We start from the raw sequence: 19692 nt of genomic DNA on the forward strand, positions 1-19692 counted from the left end.
TCTCTACCACAGCTAGGCAATGCCCACCAGAAACCACAGGTAGGAAAGAAGAGACCAATCAGGGAACACTTTACTCAGGGCCCTCTCAAACCTGGAGCTGCCCCTGAGTGTATAGAACCCCCCCCCCATATTGTCCTTGATTATTAAGGGGGGGGGACCACCACACAATTCTATAGACTATTAAAGAAAACACAAGTTGGGAGCAGTAATCCATGCCTTAATTACATCCAGGTTCAGTGCTTTTTTTCTGGGGGTACGCAGGGGTAGGCATACCTCTAAACATTTTGTGAATCTTTGTATTTTTGTCCATTTACTATATTTATTTTTCCCGATTTGAACTATAAAATGGTGATTCTCTTGACTCAAAATGGGAGTACCCCTAAACATTTTTTTAAAGAAAAAAACCACTGTGCAGGTTAGACTAATGTAATGCACTTTGCGTACAGCTGCCTCTGAAAAGTGCTTGAGAACTGCAAGTGGTGTAGAATGCAACCTCAAGGTTACTGACTAGAGCAGGCATCCTCAAACTTGGCCCTCCAGCTGTTTTGGGACTACAACTCCCATCATCCCTAGCTAACAGGACCAGTGGTCAGGGATGATGGGAATTGTAGTCCAAAAACAGCTCTGGCTCTGGGAAATTGGTGACCAGTCTGTGAAGTTGTCCTCCTTCTGAAGGAGCAGGTACATAGTTTAGTGGTGCTCTTCAATTCATCTTTGTCATTGGTGATCTCAGTTGCAAGTCTGAGGTCATTCCTTTGGTTTTTTTTAAATATTCATTTTATAACACAAATAAACAATACAAACAGAAATACAAACAATATGAATAAATTCTTGTCTTATCCTTATTTTTTTTCTAAACATGGTTAAGTGAGCTTCCCCAAGTCCCCCCTGATTTTCATTTTACCTCATCTTTAGCAGTTTCATATATCATAATTTTAAAACATTTTTTTATTAACACTAATTTTTACCATAAAAATCTTCACGTTTTATCACTTACAGATAATACTATTTTAAAATACACTATCTTCTACTTCTAACCCTACAGCCTATATCTACTTCCAAAGCTATTCTAAGATTTAAATATTAACATTTTTTCAAATATTCTTTAAACTTCTTCCAGTCTTCTTCCACCGTCTCTTCTCTCTGGTCTCGGAGTCTCCCAATCAGTTTGGCAAGTTCCATACAGTCCCATCATCTTCATCTGCCATTCTTCTATAGTTGGTAAATCTTGTTTCTTCCAATTCTTCGCTAATAATATTCTCGCAGCTGTTGTGGCATACAGAAAAAAGTAACATCCTTTTTGGGGATTCCTCCCCCCACTATACCAAGTAAAAAGGCTTCTGGTTTCTTGATAAATGTGTTTTCCAACATTTTTTCCAGTTCATTATAGATCCTTTCCCATAAGCCTTTTACCTTGAGGCACGTCCACCACATGTGGTAAAAGGTTCCTTCTTTTTCCTTACATTTCCAGCCACCTGTGGTCATTCCTGGACCAGGATAGCCTAGCTGAGTGGCAGCCATAATACCTGTGCTGTGGGATCTTCACTGGCTGCCTGTATGTTAGCAGGCCCAAATTGGAATTAATATACAAAGCCCTGAATGTCCTGGAGTCTAGATAGCTGGTGGAGCATCTCTTCCCATACCAGCCAGTCTCGACTGTGAGGTTGTCAGAGGGGTCTGTTGCACTATCCCCTGATGTGGGATAGGGTCTTCTCTGTGGTTGTGTCTTGACTATAGAACATTCTTCTCTGAGAGACACCTCTTCAATTAGCACGCTTTGGCAATTTGACATTTCTTTTCACTCAGACTTGGTTAGCCTGCTCTGGATCAGTGGATTGTGATGTTTCTATAGATCTGTTCCTATTTATCGGACTATGTTTTGTGTTCCTCAACTTCCAACACTTTTTGATGAATGGATGGTTGTTTTATTGATTGATGCGTAAACTGCTTTGTGACCATGTTAGGGTATAAAGTGATCTATAAAGTCTATTGAAAGACTGGTGGGGTGGGAGAGAAGGTAAGCTTTGACCGGGCATCAAAAAGATGTCAGTGGAGGCACCCGGTGGACCTTACTAGGGAGAGCACCCTACAAGCAGGGAGCCACAACTGAAAGGGCTCTCTCTTCCAGGTCTCCCTCAAAGGAGGGACCTAGAGAATGACCTCTGATGAAGATCTAAGGTTCCAGATACATTTGTATTGGGAGACGGGTTCCATAAGAAACTACTATTGAAGGTCTAATTCCATAGAATTCATTTTTTAAAATTAGAAATGAGGCACAAATAAATACAGCATGTAATCACTTTGCTCGGCATCTGTTCAATATTGATAACTTGAGATGTTACTCTCAATGTCAGCCAACGTAGACTGCCTTTCCAAGCCATCTGCGCCAAAGGCCCTGACAGGACTTGTTTGCAATTTGCATAGCACTGAAAGCCTGAGATGGGAGAAGGAGATGGCTTGCATAATGAATCTATCAGAAAGAGTGAAGGAATGCAAAATAAACAAATCAACCAGATGAATGCTAATTATCTATCGGCACCATCTTGAAACATCCAGTATTCAGAGCAAATCAGTCACGTCACTGGGTACCTATTCTGCTTTTTGCCCCATCAGCTTTACAGAACGGATACGCGTTCCAGAAAGGTAGCTCCTAAATAAATATTATTTTAGTTTAATTGGATTGAAATTTACTAATGCAAATTCCGATATCTCTAATTCTTTCCCTTCCCTTTTTATGGTAATAACCCTCTAATGGCTTAAGCCTATGAAGGGGGGGAAACACACACATACACACACACAGAAGATTTTTAACTAGCGACTTTACAGGGGGCAGAAAGGAGCAAAGAAGATTTAGTGGTGAAAAGAGCAAATAAATAGGTGCTCCAAGATTAAAAAGAGGGTAGAAATTGCGTGCTGAGCTGTTGAAAGCCCTCTCTGTGTTTAAAGAAAAATATTGTTTGGTGCTTTCACCAGTGTGCATGATCAAAATAAGAGGTACAAATTAGTTCATGGCTGCTGAAGCTACAAAACATCATGCAGAGAGCTGTCTTTGGGAACGTTTTAATGAGGAGAAGAGGTCATCAGACTGTGACATTGCTTTTCAGAATTCTTCAAGAACAACACAGACTTCCTGTTCCAAATGTGGTAAAGAATAAAACAACCTTAGTAGTAATCGTACAACTTTTGAACTGTGTTCCTTGGAAATACAGTGCAGTGCTCATTTTGTAGCTTTAGTTAGCTATCTCAAAGGCTCTCTGCCATATTTTTCCATGTGCCCTTATTTCAAAAGTACAGTGGAATGACAGAGCTCCGACGAGGGCTATATTTATAAAAATAAAGTTTTATTCAGTTCTTCACAAAGTGATTTTAATGTTTTCCATTGCTCTGGGTGAGATGGTACACTGTGGCTCTCTTCATTAACATTTTCCGTCAGTGCAGAAAATAAAATAAAATAAAATAATAGATATGCAGGATTACCACATGCCATTTGAAAGAGAGGCCAAAAATGACTTTGAAATTAAACTCGCCACAATTTTAGTTTTTCGGAATTTCAAAAACATGGTATTTAAAAAATGGAGCAAGCAGCATTCTGGGTCAAATGCCCCCTACCCTACTGGTCCCAACGAGAATGCCATTATTCAAATAGGGAATGCATAGAATATGCTGACAGTCAAGAAATCCATTTTGTAGTAGGCAATAAGCAGAGTACTAATTAGATTACCACAGAGTAGTCTAATTAGAATATCATTATTCCTGGTAAATAATAAAACATGCAGAGTACTTTTTTGGGGGGGGGATAGGCTCAGTTGTGCTTAGTAACTGCTAAAGACATTAATAAATCAAGCAAATATTTCTTACTCTTGCTTTTCGCGGCAGCACTGCTGTCTATGTGCAGTTGCTACATGAGCAAAGCCTATTCTGGCGACCTAGAGAACGGTAATAGCAATTGCTGCTGATCTGCAGGTGTCTTTGTATTGGGAACACACCTGTTTTGAAGCTTGTCTCAGAGCACTGCCAATGTAGTATGAAGTAGTATAAAATCATTCTGCGAGGAGAGGTACGTTGAAAATGCAAGAACTTCTGTTGCAAGCTGTTGCACATCTTTCTCTAGTCACCTAATGGGTCGCCTCTGGTGGGGGCAAGGTGTGCCACTTCTGGGGGATGGGGGAGCGAAAACATTTTTACTCACCCCAAAGTCTTAATAGATGTTTGCTGCTTTTATCTGAGTAAGTTTGAATCTGTTTTAATATTTTTAGCTGCTATTTATTTGTTTTATGCTGCACACCACCTGAAATCTGAGCAGGGATGGGGAACCTGTGGCCTTCCAGAGGTTTCTGAACTCCAGCTCCCATCAGCCCCAGTCAGAAAAGCCAAGGGTGAGGAATGATGGGAATTGTAGTCCAGCAAACCTATGGAGGCATGATTTATGCTGCCAGTTGACGATCACACAATTCCCCCATGTATTTTAAGTTTTAGATCATTTTGGGAGTTTTGCTGTATTCTGACCTACACCAGAGGTTTTTTAAATTTCTGCTCTACGTTACTGTTTTGTTGTATTTCTTTATGCTAATTTGTCAGTTTAAATTGGGTTGCAAATTAGGTGGTCCCACCTTTTGTTCTAAAATCTTTTGAAGAAGGGCATTTAATATCTATTTTAATAGGTAGATAAAAATGAATGATTTAAATAAGCAAATCGACAATAAGCAAACTGGGCTGTGCAAAGCACATTGCTTTGATAAATGGCAAGCCAACCACTCTTGTTGACCTACAGTTTCTGGAAATTCTCGCAGCCTGTCATCCTCTCTGTTCTCTCCAGGGGCAGACACCTGTGGAGAGGGTGTTGCCTTGCTTGGCTAGTCTCTAAGATCACACGTTGAATGGCTGTGGCATTATGGATGCTCTCTGTAGACACAGTTTCCAAGGGTTGGATTGAAGAATAAATGAAATTTTGCATGCCTGCTGAGCCTCCCTAGTTGCCTTCCACAGGCCAATGGTGTGAGCAGAATCATGCCTCAAATACAGAGTGCAGTGGAGTATAAGGCCTAATTTTATTAGTGCCCCACATCTTCCAGAAATGCACCTTACCATATGCCATCATGTAGTAAGGCACAATCAAGACACGGCTCTGTCCTGGCCTACACAAGTGAGAAGCAGTCTCAACACACACACAAATTGGCATAATAATGCAGAATTTCAGAATCTACTTGTTACATCAGTTTAATCACCTCATTCTTATAAACAGATTTCTTGGAAGAACTCCTATTCTCTTCATTGTAGAATGCCAAAAAACAGGTAACTGGATTACGTTTTCTTTGAAAGCAAATAGTGTGATAAAACATTAGATCTCTGAGACCTGAAAACTTTCTGTATGCAATAAACTACCCTGCGGTTGCAAGAATGCTGGGATACACTTCCGGTGCTCACTGCCATGGTGAAAAGCTGCTTCCATGTTAGCAGAGACTGTCCGTGCAGCAAATTAAGGATAATTTGAGAGTAATTATCCTTGCAAGACCCCCTCCCCCCCAATTGGGCGGAGATGAGCTTTCACCCGCAGTTTGTCTGATACTTGCCTCTTGCTAATGCGGGTGGCAGGGGACGCTGAGTGGATAGCACTGCACATACTGGTAACTCTCCAACGCAGTCACTATGAGCGGAGGTACTTCTGTTTTTTAAGATGGATCTGAATTTGGACTTAAGAAACAGGCGTATTCTGGTATAAGGAGACAAAATAATCTGCTAAATGAATCAGACACTGAGTGCCAAGGTCTCGATCTGGAGAGGATTTTCGCCGTAACTGGATTGGTCTGTAAGGGGAGGGGAACCTTTGTTTTCTCTTTATATTATATATGCTGTTTTATGATCTGGCAAGCCTTCCCTGAAGAAAGAATTAACTACTAATGGAATGCAATTATTAATGGAATGTAATCATTGATGGATTGCAAGAGGAAATTAACAAGAACTTCGTAATTTTTATGGATTAATTGAAAGAATTGAACTGTGTGAAAACATTGTAATGTTTTGTGGCACTGACCTAAGGAGGACTCTAGCTCTGACTTATCATGGCTTTGGTGAAATACCATCTTGTTAACAGATGGGAAAGGAATCAAAGAAGATAATGCTGGAAGTCTGCCCAGATCTATGGCGAGACGCCAGATCTTTTTCAGTTTGGGATAAGCAAGATGGCGTGAAGCTGTGGCGCTGTGGCAACTGCAGTCTCTAAAGTGAAAGGGGAAATGCTGGAGATGATGGATTACAACATGAAGATAATGATGAATGTAAAAGAAACATTTCACACAGAAATCTACAGAATACAAACTCTTCTTGCAAATTAATGGATGTGGAATAGTTAAATATGAACTAAAGGCATTGTATCAGTAGCTGTCAAAATAAAGGATTAGGACCGGAACTGTTGTATTTGGATTAACTAAGAGGATCAGAGCAGGATGAAAGAACAACATCATTCCCTGAATACCAGAACACAGGAAGTCATCTAAAATTGTTTAATTTAGAATTGGATAATTGGCTATTTTAATTGTATTATAATTTGGTATCGTATTAATGTGGCTTTCATTGGACAGTTATTCATGAAAAATTATTAAAAAAATATTTAACAAGAATGCTGGGATACAAATGAAGATTACTGTTTCCGCCATTGGAAACAGATTGTAGTATTTAAGGCTGGCTAGCTGTCTTCTCCCATACCAGATGGTTTGGTGAAGGATGCATGTCTGTCTTCCATTGGAGATGATGGTCCTGCCTCCTTGCTTGACGATAGAATCATTCAGGCGATTCTCACAATATGGCTTTCCTTCCCTGAGGAGCCCCTGGTTCTAGACAAAAGGTTCTAGACAAAAAGGCTGCCTCATAAGCAAGTAGGATTTGCTGCTGGGCAGACAGGCTCATAAGCAAAAGTGGGAGAAGCAAGTCTTTGAAAGGAAAATGTGGTATTGCTAAAGCTCCTCAGGTGAGGAGGAAACGTATGGGTAAGTCACTCCTCACAATTTAGGAAAGGAAAAAGGAAAAAAGACCCTGTGTGCAGAGCAATTGGGCAGGACTGAAGGAAGAGATGTTTTATTTTGTTTTTGCTACAACAACTCCCGACACATTATGAAGGTGGAACCATTCTTCTAAGGATTAGGTACCTTATCAGAGGTAGAGCTTGACTTGACATTTGTTCTAACTACTCTTGAACTCAGATAGGAGGCTAAATTCCATTGTTTTCAAACTCCTGTAAATGTATGGGATATAGCCTCTTTTCCTTTGGAAGCATGGAAGACAGGTGATCAAAGATATTTTGCAAGAGATGAATACGCTCTCCACACTCAGTCACACAATATAAAAGATGTTAAGGCTAGACACTGTCAGGTAAAAATCTCTTTAAATGCAGAATGAAAACATGGGGTAAATATAAGGGGGAAATAAACTCTGATACCTCACTGTTGGTCTTGATTATTAGAAAAGATACATTTGACAAAAATAATATGGGTAGAGGATTTCAGAAATGGGAAAAGAATAATAGTTAGATTTAAGGATTTGATTGTACAATTGAGTTTGATTTCAAAATACCAACTGAGGATAAATGAATGGGATCAATATTTTCAGATCAGATGTCTTATCAGATAGGGATTTGGTACTATGGTGACTCCCACTGCTGACCCTTCACAAAACAATTTTGGCAATACGACCAGATGGTAAACAAATACAGGTTTGATACAAAAATGCAATATCTTTCTTTTAAAAAAAGATACTGTAATAAGGTGCTTTGGGAAGGAAATCTCAGCTATCTGAGAAAGGCCATAGCAAAAATATATGAGACAAAAAAGCATTTTTATGTTAGGGCTTCATGGAAAGAAACCCAATTTAAGAAGATTGTTTAGCTGGTATATATCTCCTTGAAGAATGAATCGGGTATATGTATGGGTATTGGCAATGTGGATGTAGATATATATACCGTATTTTTCGCTCTATAACACGCACCCGACCATAACACGCACGTAGTTTTTAGAGGAGGAAAACAAGGAAAAAAAATATTCTAAACGAAACAGTGGGTGTATGATTTTTGTGGTTCATGCTGTGGCCACAGACATGTGATCTGACAGTGAGTTTGGAGTAGCCCAATGCAAAAATCCTGAGGATCCATGTGGATCCATGCTTTGTAACCATGTTTTTGCACCACTGCGGCCCCAGGCAACAGTGGGTGCGTGATTTCTTTGGTGCAAGATGTAGCCATGGACATGCTATGTGATCTGATGATGAATTTGGGGTGACCCAGTGCAAAAATCCTGAGGACCCATGTGGATCCGTGCTTTGTAACCACGTTTTAAGTGGGGAGGGAAGGAAAAGCACTCAAGGGACAAGGAGCACGCATGGGGTGTGTGGAGAAGGATGCTGCTAATAATGAAGAAGAGGGGTATAAGGGGAGAAGGCTCCTCTCCTCTCCCGCTTTGCTCCTTTAAAGCAAGCAGGCTCTCTGTCCTTCTCTCCTCCCCACTCAGGGGCTCTTCTCCTGCTTTGCTGTTTCAAAGTGAGCCACGGAAGAGGGAAGGAAGGGGAACCATGGATCCTCTGCTCACGACTGCAGCAGATCCCCACCCCCCGCCACCCATAGGCATTCACTCCATAACACGCACAGACATTTCCCCTTACTTTCTAGGAGGAAAAAAGTGAGTGTTATGATGCAAAAAATATGGAATTCCTCAAAAGTTTGAAGTTACTGGTCTCGAAGCCTCACAAATAATTAAATAGCAAAGATTGTTAAAATTTCATGTTTGTTCATTCTATAATGAATGGACAAGACTAAGGATGTGAAAATTTGATTAATTTCTCTATAGTTCTTGGTCATTTATTGGCAACAACCAAAAATTGCTGCTACCAGAGAATGGTTGTTTACAGTGTTGGAAATGTATTCATGGAGAATATGGTTGACGGAAGAAACTGACAAGATTTATGAAACAATTTCTTGGTTATATGAAGCAAATGAGTGTAATTATTTTATTATTTATTGGAGCCATCATTTTTTTGTTAAGGTTAGATATTTGAAATTAATGTCATGACTAACTGGAGTTCATTGATTTCAGTGGGTCTACTCTGAGTAAAAATTAGTCACATACAATCAGGAAAACTGAATTGTATACTTATGTGTATGATTTATTTTTTAAAGTAATTTATATAAAATAAGTTTGATTAGATATTCTGACCATTGATCTTCCAACTGCAAATATGTTATGAAGTACCGTATTTTTCGCTCTATAAGATGCACCAGACCACAAGACACACCTAGCTTTTGGAGGAGGAAAACAAGAAGAAAAATATTCTGAATCTCAGAAGCCAGAACAGCAAGAGGGATCGCTGCACAGTGAAAGCAGCAATCCCTCTTGCTGTTCTGACTTCTGGGATAGCTGCACAGCCTGCATTCGCTCCATGAGACTCACACACATCTCCCCTTACTTTTTAGGAGGGAAAAAGTGAGTCTTATAGAGCAAAAAATATGGTATATTCCTTCCTAAACTGCATAAATTTCTCCCTTAAAAGCAAAATGTTGATTGAGGTTTCCAAATCTTACCCTTTGCACCTGCTTTTTCTGGTAAATTATATAGTTACATGTTTGAGCTCTAGCAATGTCCTTGAATGTCCTTTGCCAGACTTTTCTTTCAGTGATAAGGGCCTGAGAGTTTGGGCTAATCTGACATTCTCCCTGTTCCTGTCTTTCCAGTGTCCACCTTTGCTCTGTATTCTTTTCAAGAAGCACTGTAGATTAAAAATGTCTTAGGTAACCAGTTAGTTATTATGCACAGTTTTTAGCCAGAACAGTGGCAATCTTTCTTATAAGGAAACGAAAGGTGGGAGGATAGAAGAAAAGGCACATCTATATTCTTTTCAGTTATCCAAAGCAACATCTAAATGCAGACATATGAAAGTTTTCAAAATCGACGTAAGAAGGCACATTTGATTCATTACCTGGGATATTTGCAGAATGCAGCAGCTTTATTGTAAGTAAGGCCTTATAAATGATAACAGTGATTTCCTGTTGAATACTTTTTTTTTTGTTGAAGTTTTTTTCTGCCCTTTGATGAATATAATTGGATTTTTTTTTATAGCTGTGATAAAAAAGGCAGCGCATTAGATCATGATGAGATTATAACGGAGAGAATCTGCGATGACTTCACTGTAACGAAAGCATGTACGATCACAGGAAATCAGGCACAACATCAAGGCTGATTGTCACATTTTAATGAGCATGGTCGGATCCTGTGTTGGTGCAAAGCAATGTCTCTTCACTGGAATTCATTGACATTAGCTGCAACTTCGTTATTTTAGACTCTCCTCATGTTATTCTGTAAGAAAAGAAAAGAAATGTAAAATACAAAGTTTAAATATGTGTCTTATACTAGTCAGGTTTATTACCAATCTGTACAGCTGCATAAACACCAAGCTTTTGAAGCACATTTGAAACACACATCCCAAGAATGCTGGTAACTATAGTTTAAGGGTTCTGGGAATTATAGTTCCCCAAAGATGGAAAAGTTTCTGAGATTCTTGGGGGGGAGTGTGTGCTTTAAATGTATGGCGTGTGCGCATTAATGATATTTAGGTTGGCCACTTGAGCATCAAGCACACTTTCCTACAATATATGCATTTTTAATACATATTACTTGGCTAGAGAACTACATTACAAAATTCAGGGAAGTGTGAATTTGAATTTGAATTTTGAAGGATATCTGGATATCAGTTTGTGTACTGTTTAAAGGTAAAGGTAAAGGTACCCCTGCCCGAACGGGCCAGTCTTGACAGACTCTGGGGTTTGTGCGCCCATCTCACATCTATAGGCCGGGGGCCAGCGCTGTCCGGAGACACTTCCGGGTCACGTGGCCAGCGTGACAAAGCTGCATCTGGCGAGCCAGAGCCGCACACGGAACGCCGTTTACCTTCCCGCTGGTAAGCGGTACCTATTTATCTACTTGCACCCGGGGGTGCTTTCAAACTGCTAGGTTGGCAGGCGCTGGGACCGAGCAGCGGGAGCGCACCCCGCCGCGGGGATTCGAACCGCCGACCTTTCGATCGGCAAGCCCTAGGCGCTGAGGCTTTTACCCACAGCGCCACCCGCGTCCCTTTGTGTACTGTTTAGGAAAGCGCAAATTAGGTTGGTTAGCCTTCAAGTATGATCTGAATTAAATTCCTTCTCCATCTCTAGCCTCCCCAAATCCCCCCAAACTGCATTTAAACTCTGCTTGTCTAGCTGACACAGCTATGAAAATTTCTCCCTCTGTTATGTCTGTCATGCTTCATAGATCAGGATGTAAGACCCTGATACGCCTGGTTTCCCAGGGACAGTCGCAGAATTACAAAAGCCACCCTGGCTTCTTATTTGATCCCGGAATGACCGCTCCCCACATTAAATGGGGGGCACCCTTTGCGTGGTTCTCGCGCAGCCCCCTGGACCCTATGCGGCACCATTAACGCAGGCTTGGCTTGGCCTTCCCCAGGTGGGATACCTGGAGGTCTCCGCCTACCTCAGCCAGTTGCCCAATCCTGCCTGGGGTGGCGTTGCCAAGGTGATCAGGACAGGTAGGGGGAGGAACTACCTGCCCACACAACAGGGGGAGGGTCTTACCTGGGAATCGTCAGTTGGCTTCAGAGCTTCTCCCACCCTACTCACCCTCAGTTAAGACTTCTTTTGTGGGTGCTGCTACGTCAAGGTCGCTGTTGAAGGGCCGGAAAGGAATTCTGCAATGGCAGGTTTGCCTTTCCCGTAGCAAAATGTCACAACTTTGGCGGTATCAGGCCTTGGGCGAAATCCTTTAATCTATCTTCCCTGAATGGGGGGGGGGCTGCAGTGGTGACCCATGCCCCCTTCCTCTTTGCGGTGGCGATACCAGGGTTCCCCATTAAAGGGGTTGTTTGAGGGGAGGCTTTGACCGTACGCCTAGAGGTCATCATTGCTCTCCCCTCCAACGGCAGCGTAATGGGGCGGGCTCTCTCTGCTTGAACAGAGCCAGTCCATCCCCCCCCCCACTGGATAACCCTGATGTTCCCCAGATCTCCGGCGGGGGACTGGGAGGGATAAACGCCCAATGCCTGAGCCAAGCTCCACCAACATCTGAAACATAATAAAGTTGTGGCCAATTTTAATCCCATAGCACGTTGTCTTGAGTCGTTATTCCACACGGGGGCCGCCCAGGGTTTTGGGGGACTCCACCTGTCCCCGCAATGTCCTTCTTTTCCCTGCCGGTGACACTGCCAAGCTCAGGGAGGAGGAGGAGGAGCCACCACTTGTCTCAAGTGGCGGCAGCAGTGAGGAAGCATCCTGTTGGCTCTCCATGGCCACTGCCGCTGGTCTCCTCCCATGGGCAGCTCATAGCAGCTGCTGGAGAGTGGGTGAGGAGCAGAAGAGGCTGCTGCTACTGCCCAGCCTTGCATGATGTGCCAGTTCTGAGAGTAGGGAAAAGGGGGAATGGAGCACAAGGAGTGTTGATTTTTATTTTCAAAAGTTCATTCAAATGGATGGAGAGAAGTGACTTGGGGTGATTGGATGGTCAATGGGAACAAAGGGGTGTGTGTGTGTGTGGAATTGCACTGAGGTCCAGGCATTATGAGCCCTCAGAACTTGTACCAGGTCTCAGAAGAACAAGTTTTGCAGGCATCTCTAAATTCCACATATAGATTCAAAGCAAGCAGCCAATATCTTCTGTGGCAGGTTTCTAGCACCCTTTTTGTTGACAAAGCGAAATTTGCCTACTTAAAAAAAGGAATACATTTGATGATCATTTGAATAGGCCCTTATCTGGTAAGTTCACGGTCTATACTGAAGTTGTCTGTATGTTTATTTTTTTTAAACCCTCTCTACGGCCAAAAATAGTAATAATAGAGAATGGTCAATAGCAGAAAGTAGGTCTTTAAAGGACTGCTTCCGTCCTGTTTCCAGCAGTGTAAATATTAACACTGTAATATGTGGGAATTTTGGTTCTGGCTTTGTGCTGTGTTATTTATTTATTTTTAAGAATAGATTGGATTTATTTCTTTTTTGAGATGGTCTTAGACTGAAGTGGCTTTGTTTCAATAATATTTGCAGAGACACTGGTTTGGAATATGCACCAGTAATTGGTGAACTTCTGCAGTGCCTGTGTAATTGTATTAAAAAGAAGGTAGATTCTTTCTGCAAAAATTCTTCCAGAGGCCTGAAAAACAGTTCTACTCGAATTAAAGAGCTGAGTGTGATGATCTTGCCCCCTAGTGGTTTGCAAAGATGATAATTGCTAGTACCACAGTTAATTATTGGCTCTGGAGCTTTTCGGTCAATGGGTGGGAAGTTTAAATCTCAGCAGGTACAATTGCCTCTGAAATTAAAACAACACTTTTCAAATCAAAAGGCCTGATTTATTATTGGCACATGGACACCCAAGCTAGGTTGTGGGGGAGGTGATGATGGGGAAACTTCGACAGACAATTCACAGGTTCCCTATCAAATTCATTAGCATAATTGGAAACGGAAACTTCATTCAGCGGTTTCCAACCTCTTTTAATGGATGCCAAGTATTATTTTCATTTTCAAGGCTCTGCCGGCTTGCAAAAATGAGTTAGTATGTAGACCTGGGAATCCCACTGTGACGGCCTGCACATCGCTTTGGAAAGGCTACATTCATTCTGTTACCCAGGAACTTAAGAGTTAAGGTCATCTAGATGATATTGGCGCCATCACAGCCAGTTTTGCAGCTGGGGATTTCACTAGTCAAGAGGTTCTTGCCATGCTGAAACCACCATTCCATGTCAGGCAATGATGGCAATTCCAGTATGGCTGACTCCCCACCATGACTTGAGGGTCTGCTCCATAATTCTTCGCCGGACATTGATAACCAGCAGAATTGTGAAGCCACACTTTGAAGAGTTTGCGTAAGTTGTGACAGCCAGGGGTCAGGGGGTCAGGGGTAGCATGATACGAAAGGATTAAAAGATGACAGGAAAGTTACCGTATTTTTCACTCTATAGGATGCACCAGACCATAGGACGCACCTTGTTTCAGAGGGGGAGAACAAGAGAGAGAAAATTCTCCCTCTCTCTGCTCAGCGCCCCTTCAGCGAAGCGGCAGGAGAAACGGAGCCCCTTCCATTTCTCCTCCGGCTTGGCTGAAAGGGGCGCTGTGCAGCTCTCCTTCTCTGCTGAAGCCAGGAGAGTCTGGCTTCAGCGAAAGGAACCTGAAGCCTGCGGAGCGCAGCGGGAACTCGCGCTGTGCTCTGCAGGCTTCAGGCGGCTATCCCGACCCCTCTCGCTCTCCAGGCTTCAGCGAAAGCAACGCGAAGCCTCCGGAGCGCGGAGGGAGAGCTCCCTCTGCGCTTCGGAGGCTTCACGTTGCTATCGCTGAAGCCAAGGAGCCTGCATTCGCTCTATAGGACGCACACACATTTCCCCTTAATTTTTGGAGGGGAAAAAGTGTGTCCTATAGAGCGAAAAATACGGTAAATGGAAAGGGAGAGAGAGACGGAGTGCTGATTCTGCCATCCCCAAAGTATTATGGGAGGAGCTGTAGCTTTTTAAGGGTGCTGAGAGGTATCTGGAAACCTCTGTTGCCCTCACAGAGCAACAGCTCCCAGATTTCCCTGGGAAGAAGGATTGATTGTTAAATCATTCTGAGAATTGTAGCTCTGTGGGGGGAATAGGGAAGTTTTACTTACGAATAGCTGCTGGATTTCTACCTGTGAATTAGCTGGATAAGAAGTGGACTCGGTTTTACATGGCATGCTTGTTGGAAGTATGACTGAGGGAACACATGGAGGCCTGATCCTTTCTGTAGGCCACAGTTTATCACCCAGCATTGGCATGACAACCACAAAAAGGATAAACCCACAGGGGTGATGGAACGAGGGAGGAACGAAACATAGTATAATAAACACTACTGATTTCAAAGTGCATGAATAAGAAGGCTAAGCATATATGCCCATTTGACCACTTCGATCTGGGGAACTGGTATTTTACAAGTGCCGCATAATCTCTCTTCCTCACTTGTAAGGAGTTGATCTTTCAGTATGACAGGACCGATGTTAAGCAATTTGTAATTAACTTCTAACTTACTGACAGTTTTAATGTATGTTTTACACAAATCCTCACTGCCACCTTCTTGCTTATAAACTCAATGCCATCTCCTCCTCTTCCTGGTCATCTTCTGGATCATTTTTTGTAGCTGGATCTTCTCTTGAGGAGATCTCATGCTGACGCTGGGCTTCTCATTGCTTCTGCTGCCACCTTCGTTCTTGAGGCCTGGCTGGCAAAGGGGAGAATTGGGGTTCAAAGTAGGGTTTAGTATGTGTTTGGATTGGGTTGTCAGGAGATGCAGGTGGAAACATCCATGAGCCAAAGGCACTTCAGGTGGATTTGAGACCTTTGTGGGTTCTTCCAGGTCCTAACTGCCTTGGCTTTTGTTATGTACTAAAGTTCTCACCCTGGGCCAGCAGGGGGATACTGTAGATAGTTTTCACTCGGGTCCACATATGCAAATAGGGGATTGAAAGTGACGTTCAGTGATTGGATAGTTACAGAAAATGGTTACAGTTGCATTGTAGTAGAGCTCTATATTAGCAGGCTGGCTGAACCCTTAGTACAGTTCTGTTCTGGTCTGTGAATAAACAAGAGCTGTTTGAAGAATTGCTGTGTCGTCTGATATGTTCACGCACAACTTAACAGCTTTCTCCGTGAGGTACCAAGCCTCTTCCTCATAATACTTGTGGCACACCTATCTCTTTTTTCATGTCTGTCCATATTCATCTATTGTGCAATTTCAGTCCTTCATTCCCTTCAACACCTGCTTTGCCCAGCATTTCCCTTCTATCTCTCTTTCCTCATCATTGTCCTCTGTGTTCATTTTTCAATTCATTATTTCAGCCATGGTATTTGGGAGTGCATTTATAATTATAAAAGAGCAAATTTTGTTTCAAACCAGAATGGGCTACTTCTGATTTTATTATTTTTTTTGTAACTGTTCAGCCACAATCATTTTTCACTCCTTCGCTTCTAGTGACACGAAGCTCAGCTGCTCACATAGACGAAAAGTGATAAAAGTATTTGGCTTAGAACTTCATAGAATGATGAAATGTTAGAGGGGGAGAAAGACCCGGTAGGTCATTCTGTGCATCCCCTGCCAGTGCAGGATCTTGACCTACTGTATCATATCTATTCTAGTGCTCCACTAAGTCTGCTTTTAAAAGAGCAAAAAATGATGGGGCTTAACATTAATTTGTCACGCGGAACCATTCTTCAGGCTTTTGAGACTCACTGTCATGATTTTCTATCCATCATAATATATCTAAATTTAACACTTTTAACACCACAACAGTCCTATATAACCTTTATTTCTTTCCTGCTTTTATCCAGTTGGGCACCCATTTTATTAGCTTGCTATTTAATCCATTGAGCCTATCTATATAGCACATATACTTTCAGTTTTTTATATTCTCTTCCTTTCATTCCATCGGTACTCATTTCTAATGAGTGACTCCTTGCCATTCGTTTTGTATTCAGCAACAAATACACCTGTGTGTCACATCACTTATGAGTGATAGAAACATGAGCGGTGTGAAATTTTGGGGGTTCCAGGCGCTTTCCCAGGGTTTGTGTTTCCTTTCGGATTGTGTCATAGCCTCTTGGGCTTGCCAATCGGAAGGTCGGCAGTTCGAATCTGCGTGATGGGGTGAGCTCCCGTTGTTCTGTCCCAGCTCCTGCCAACCTAGAAGCTTGAAAGCACACCAGTACAAGTAGATAAATAGGTACCACTGTGGCAGGAAGGTAAACAGTGTTTCCGTGCGTTCTGGTTTCCGTCACGGTGTGCTGCTGCACCAGAAGCGGTTTAGTCCTGCTGGCCACATGACCCCAAAAAGCTGTCTGTGGACAAATGCCGGCTCCCTCGGCCTGAAAGTGAGATGAACGCTGTAACCCCATAGTCACCAGTGACTGGACTTAACCGTCCAGGGGTCCTTTACCTTTACCTTTATGATATATGGTTTATTTTTACATATATACAATCTGAGCCAGTGATGGAGGGGTTCACAGCATCAACACCCCGAAAGGGTTTTGTCCCCCCCCCCCAGAACTAAAGTCATGGATTCAAACAGAAATAAAATATTGCTCCCAAAAGTTGCTTTGACTCTGCATCTTGCTTGCTTTACTTCTTGGTCACATCACACTGCAAAACTCTACTCCAAACATTGACTTTGTCTGTTGAGGCAGTGGCTCCTGCCTGTTTGCTTCTGACACCAGAGTAACTCGTGTGCAGCTTGTGGTCTGCTAGAATGTCTAGATATTTATGACATACATTGCTATCAAGGCAGATATCCATCCATTGTATGTTTGTGCATCTAATTCTTTCCACTGTATTGCAGAACTTTATGTTTATCTCCTGAAATTCATTTCATTACTTTTGATCCAGGTCTCCAACCTGCCAGTATGGCCTTAATTCCCGTTTCAGTCTTTTATAATACTATCTAACCTAGTCAGCTTCTTGCCATCTATGACTCTGATGAGCATCTCCTCTACTCCTTCATCCCAAGTGATGTTAAGCATCACTCAGAATAGGTTTAAATGTAAACTCAGCCGAGAATGCCAACATTTTCCTGCAGCTGTGACTGGACACTAGTGAGTCAGCTGTTGTTCTTGAAACAAAGACACAAGACTTTCCCACTCTGGAAGAATGGCAGATGAAAGTGATGGACTACATGGAATTGGCGGAAATGACTGGCAGAATCCGAGACCAGGGAGAAGAGTCAGTGGAAGAAGATTGGAGGAAATTTAAAGACTATTTACAGAAATATTGCAAAATTAAGGAATGTTAGAATGATGTTGGATTGAAGTTAAGTGGTTTCTAGCTGTAATGGTTTAAAAGAATATGGAAAAATTGGATTTTTAATAGGTAAAAATTTAATGTTATAATATATTAAGATTAAAGATCAGGAAAATAAGGGGGGAAAGGAATTGCTGAACTAATAATTGAACTGGAATACAAAAAAGGGAGGTATGAGGAGGTCCGGGAAACAAGTAAATGAAAGATAAGTGATGTAAAGATGGAATTATTTTTAACTGTTTTTTATTTTCTATTTTTTCTTTTTCATTATGTAATACTGTGAAAACTTTAATAAATATTTATAAAAAAAGAAAGAAAGAGCAGTACAGTGGTACCTCGGGTTACATACGCTTCAGCTTACATATGACTCCGCTAACCCAGAAATAGTGCTTCAGGTTAAGAACTTTGCTTCAGGATGAGAACAGAAATCGTGCTCCGGCGGCACAGCGGCAGCAGGAGGCCCCATTAGCTAAAGTGGTGCTTCAGGTTAAGAACAGTTTCAGGTTAAGAACGGACCTCCGGAACAAATTAAGTACTTAACCTGAGGTACCACTGTATCAAATTATTTCCTTGTACCTTTTCCCTGGCCAAATCCAGTGCAAAAGCGCTGTGCTCCATTGACTTGCATGCGGTTGTCTAAAATGTCTAAAATAAAGCAATTAAAGTTTTTTTATGTAAAATAAGACCTGAGCATAACCATCTGACTTTCCTGCTCTCTCTCTCTCTCTCTCTCTCTCTCTTTTTTTTTGCCACAAGAGAGGAAGACACCAGTGTACTGTCCAGTCACATCCTCCTTTTGAATAAGATCTATTATCAGATCTAAAATTAGATATTGCCCGCTATCCTATTTTTCATCTTTGGGCTTGCCACTGTTATACAGTTCGCATTTAAGAATTGGGCAGTGGGCAGAAATCCAAGCATTTGCAAGTGGGAACTTGTGCTGGTCATACAGCCGCATGGGAGCCCTGTTAATAGAAGAAGTTCGCAACCGTACCTATGAAATCTCTTCTTCCAGCTCTACTTCTTCACAGCTAGGGGAAGATCTGTCACATTTGGCAGACGGCTTCAGGGAGCGATGGCAAAACCTTTCCGTCCTTGGCTTCCCAATGTTCCTGTCAGTGCTATGAGGAAGAAGAGTTGGCCGGGTATGTGAAACGAGAGAATCCCAGAGACTTGTGCTTAGCAGAGGACTGCTGCCAGCCAGGTTAAAAGCAATCTGCCCTTTCTTTGCTGCTGCCGCTTTATGATTTAATTTACTCAGTGTGTCCTCACAACAAGCCTGGGAGATAGGGAAGACCAGTGCTTTTTCTGGTGGCACTCAGCAGTATACAGTACCAGCACAATTTTTTCTAGAAATAAAGCACCGAGAATAATATTCTGTTTTAAGCTAATATTTCTGAATTGTTTCTGTTCGTGCGCATATATATACACAAAACTTAGTGCTATTTAAATTAAAGAATTGGTGGCTGCACACTTGATTTTATGGGTGGATATCTTATTGCTGTCAAAATTTGCTCCAGGCTAATCCTTGGCAGGCACAAAGTCGACACAGAGGGCAACCAAATGAAGAAATCCACTTGGCTGAATTAAGGCTGCACAAAAATAATGTTTGTGGACCGAGATGCTTTTATTAGCTGATATTGCTGGGAAATAAATAGATTCTCTCTTAATAGTTACCTTTGACTGCCTTGTAGGTTGGGGAGAAGAACCAAAAGGAGGCATTTCTGTGACTGCAAGAATGGCGACTGTGTGTGTCCAGAACAATATAGCTGTTTGTATGCAGATATAATGGAGGGTGGAGGGGAACTTGAAGAATCTGCTGAAGTCTCATGTTTTCTATTTGTATCTCATTTTATTCCAAGGGAGGGACC

General features: G+C 42.1%; 1 protein-coding gene and 1 long non-coding RNA gene across 3 annotated transcripts in view; one reads left to right on the top strand and one right to left on the bottom strand.

The window, feature by feature from the left end:
• Positions 1-19692, top strand: part of TFEC (transcription factor EC) — a 123061-nt gene that overhangs the window by 15106 nt on the left and 88263 nt on the right. The window lies entirely within an intron of this gene.
• Positions 10216-19597, bottom strand: LOC309541811. Of its 2 annotated transcripts, XR_014223958.1 has the most exons (4): positions 19499-19597; positions 18816-18942; positions 15106-15253; positions 10216-10334 (listed from the first exon to the last, which is right to left on the bottom strand). It is a non-coding gene; the product is annotated as an uncharacterized lncRNA (long non-coding RNA). The 2 variants fall into 2 exon arrangements; XR_014223957.1 differs by lacking the exon at positions 15106-15253.

This window comes from Podarcis vaucheri, assembly GCF_965113315.1.
Source record: "Podarcis vaucheri genome assembly, chromosome: 10".
In the NCBI taxonomy this organism is placed as follows: Eukaryota; Metazoa; Chordata; class Lepidosauria; order Squamata; family Lacertidae; genus Podarcis; species Podarcis vaucheri.